Genomic DNA, 4,197 nt, shown 5'->3' with positions numbered 1-4,197 from the left:
CAGCCAGTGTACAGATATCTCCCTGAGAGAGAGAGGGGACTGAGAGACACCAGCCAGTGTACAGTTATCTCCCTGAGAGAGAGAGGGGACTGAGAGACACCAGTCAGTGTACAGATATCTCCCTGAGAGAGAGAGGGGACTGAGAGACACCAGTGTGGTGATCCAACCACTGTATATATGTGTGTGCTTGCATTAGGGGATGTATGGCGGTACCTGTATTACACGTTTTCCGGTAATCCCCTGCCGGCTAGCTCCGCCCACAGGGAGCTGTATAAATAATCGTAGATTTCACTGAGATGCCATTCTACAGCTGCCCCCGGAGGAATATCATCTCACTGTAATAAAGCCTCTCTTGTACTGCACTCGAGTCTTTGTGTACAATTGTTAGCGCCACAATTTATTACAGTGAGGTTTTCCGTTCACCATGGACATCAGGTTCAAGCCTGACCGTCTGCAGCTGGATCCGCAGTCGCCTCACGCCAGGAAAGACTTCATTCACTGGCTGGCAGTCTTCGAGGCCTATATCTCTTCAGCGGACCCTCCCCCGACGGAGGCTCAGAAACGACAGCTTTTTTACTCAAGACACAGCTCCAGCGTGTTTCCGCTAATCCGAGATGCGCTTGACTACGCCCGGGCCATGGAACTGCTCAAGGAGAACTATGCACAGTCGGCGAACACCCTGTTTGCGAGGCATCAACTCTCTACTCGCGTCCAGCAGCCGGGTGAGCCGATTGAGGACTTCTGGAGGGCCCTTATACCTCTGGGACGAGACTGCCGGGCCCTCACAGCCGCGGAACATTCTGATTTACTCATGCGCGATGCTTTTGTCACAGGTATTGCATCGGACCCCATCCGGCAACGACTGCTGGAAGGGGCCGCCCCCGACCTCGCGGCCGCAAAGGCCCTGGCGCTCTCCATGACGGCCGCCTACCGTAATGTGCGATCCTACCCCGCTGGCCACTCGGTGCACCCGTCCTACTGTGGTATTGTGTGAAGCAAATAATGGCATGATGGGAAAACTAGTCAAGTCTTCTTGGTACAAGTGAATTTAAACTGATTTTCATATAACCTAAGGCCCAGAATACAGAGACATCCGAGGTCAGCATGTCCTGAGAACTGGGTGACACTGAGAGTCTAGATAAGGCTTGGAGCTAGAAGTAGTCTTAATACATAACAAGCTGAACAACTATTTCTTCCTGTTCCTAAACAACTTCTTCCCTTTCTTAAAACAAAGACAAGATAATGATATGAGACTCTAGTCCCCTAAAGGTCAGAAGGTGACGCCACTGTAACGATTATTACTTATGTTTTACTTTCAATCAAATTCCTGACCAAGCTGTATTCATGTTATCTTGATCCTATAATGTATAAGAGTCGCCTTCTTTTCCTGTAATATCACAGACTTGGGACGGACTCCGCAGTTTGTAATTGACTGCCTTCCGACTTTCCAAGTATCAGCCATTTCTGCTAGCAGTTCTAATTAGTGAATAAAGTTCAGTTTTGCTTACCTAATGAATGCTGTTTGAATTTCTCTATCACAGTCAAGACGCGGGGAAAATATAAAATACAACATTTGGCGCTGCGAGAAAAAATCCAATATCCTGAAGTGAGCTTCCATGAGGGACTGAGAAAAAGTGATCAAAGCCATGACCGGAGTAAAGAGACAGACGCCGGCACAAGGTAAGATTGACCTTGGTCTCTCTCTCTCTCGGATCTGTGCTGCGACCCCTCATCCCTGACGGAAGTAACTAAACAGGTGACGGTTCTCGAATCTAAATTTGACTGTGAGTACATTTTTTTTGTGTAATTAGCCGTAGGTCAGGGACCTTGTTGATCTCGTTTTTCATCCGCATCAGATTTATACAGGCTGTCAATAAATTTGGGTCCGGGACCCTTTGATTAAGTTTTGGGGTCAGGGACCCTCTCAGTAATTTTTTTGGGGTCAGGGACCCTGTCAGTAATTTTTGGGGTCAAGGACCCTCCAATTTGATTTGGTACCAGAAATTTTGTTTGAGCGTTTTTTTGACTGGGGCACATTTTACTGACATTATGCGACAAACTTTAGACAAAACTAGCGGCAACTCCCTCTATTTTTCATGTGTTTAGAAACCCCTTCCCAAGAACGTAATATTCGAAGATTGGCTGCAGCGCTGCTTTAAACAATAAATTAGGTAACGATATCTGGCCAGTAGGTAACACAGGGAACTTGGAACTTTGACAATAGCATTGATTCAGAAAAAAAGCAATCTGGAAAAAAAAATGCCGGTTTCAAATTGTTTAATTTTACAGTGGAAAAAAAAAACAGTCCACTTAACGCAACGAACAATCACAATGAGTTGGAGAGATAAAGCCCGCAAAAGAGATATTAATGAGTGTGTGAACGGTAAATTGAAAAATTGGGAGACTTTAAAATTGTAATCTGAACTTTGGGATAGAAAACAGTCAAAATGATAAAAAGCAATTCGGCAATAACAAATCTCCTGCCGGCAGAAAAGTAGGACTGGCCAATCAGATTATAGGAAAGGAGGATCCTCCCAGTTGCTCTGGCATGCCGATGTTCCCATATTCAAGCGATACGGAAGACGAGGAGAATTTGAACCCTGGACCCCACCCTCATTTTGCGCTCCCCGATTTTACAATTCCACTGTCCTAAGTCCTGACTCTCACTTCTGATCCCATTACCAATGAAACTCCTGCTAACGTATCCCCCTTAGCGACACGCACTCGGTCACAGACGCAAGTAAATATCGAACAACCCTTCTCTACGGAAAACATGATAATTGACTAAAAGATGTTGATTAAAAGATCCACAATAAGGAAATTTTAGAAGTGAAATTAATAAGTTACCAATTTAGAAGCATGCTGGCAATAATGACTGGATTTTAACATTGTTTTTGAACGAAATTTAGATGATCAGATGATGTTAACTAACTACTGCTTGGAATGTTGTACTGGCCTTATTATGATAACAAGTGGTTCTTCTGAAGGACAACAAAATGCGTACTCAAATTGTTTTTAAACTAATGGCAAAACATTCATAATTCCTCTTGCAAATGTTCTCAAAGTTGTTCAGTTCACACTATATCAGTTTAAAAGAAAGTAACTTTACGAATAAGAGTAATTGAAATGTGAATAAGTTTTTAGATTGCGTGAAAAGACGTAAATGGCATCACGCCAAGTTCTCCGCCCCTTAGATTCTGCAGGAAACATTAACCATTTCAGCAGACAGTTGGTCTTTTCTGAATTGACAAAGAAAAAATACTTCTCAAAGAACAGCTAATGCCTCTAAAATTAATCAGTGCAAATTGACTTAAATGGAATAACACAGATAAAGTTTTCGAAAGAGAATGAAAAATTTTTGTTCAAAATTTGTCCGCAAGGACAAGGGCTGAATCCAAGAGAGAGAAAGAGAGACAGAGGAAGAAATTGAAGGAGAGAGAGAGAGCCAGCAACAAGAGACAGGAACTTTTAGAGAGAGTGAGAGAGAGAGCGAGTCAGGGAGAGGCAGAGATGGAGAGGTAGGCAGATAAAGAGAAAGAGCAACAAGAGTTCCAAAGACAGACAGAGTTATGTAGAGAGGGAGAGAGATAGATAAGAGAGAGAGGGAAAGAATTCATATTTCATTTTTCAGACTTTGACTTTAAAAATTATGTTTCAAGCTGTGATTATTTGAAAGAGGTAAAGAGATATCGGTGCCAACATGGTCCTTGTTATTACCTGAAACCTTCGCGATAAAAGGTTCCCCTGCAGATGCGGATAACTCTGCTTAATAACACATAAACAGGGCAAAAAGCGTGCGGACCCTGACATAAAACATCACACACGTAATTTCCTTAATCAATTGTTAAAATTGTAATCGGAAGGACCATCTGGCATCAGACAAAGTGTGCAATGGGTAAAACTTTAGATACAACTTTTTAAAATGGCAGCGTACTGCAAACGCTGTGTGAACAACTAAAGACCTATCAACAGTAATAGAAGCTCAACAAGTGATTTAGGAAAATAATAGGGCGTCAACTGCTAAAAAGTTAGTTGCTCTATGGAGGGAATATTGTCCAAAATTGAAGGATGCCTCCTTGTTAGCCAGCTGGCAGGATAAAGAAGTAAAATTGAGTATAGAATTGACAGGTCTTGAAAACGGAATGCGCATATGGAAAAGAACCAAGTTAGGCTATCCACCTTGATTAGAAAGTTGCT

The sequence above is a fragment of the Scyliorhinus canicula genome, chromosome 20 (assembly GCF_902713615.1).
Source record: "Scyliorhinus canicula chromosome 20, sScyCan1.1, whole genome shotgun sequence".
Classification (NCBI taxonomy): domain Eukaryota; kingdom Metazoa; phylum Chordata; class Chondrichthyes; order Carcharhiniformes; family Scyliorhinidae; genus Scyliorhinus; species Scyliorhinus canicula.
The sequence above is the reverse complement of the archived record's forward strand: the minus strand, read 5'-3'. Positions refer to the sequence as shown.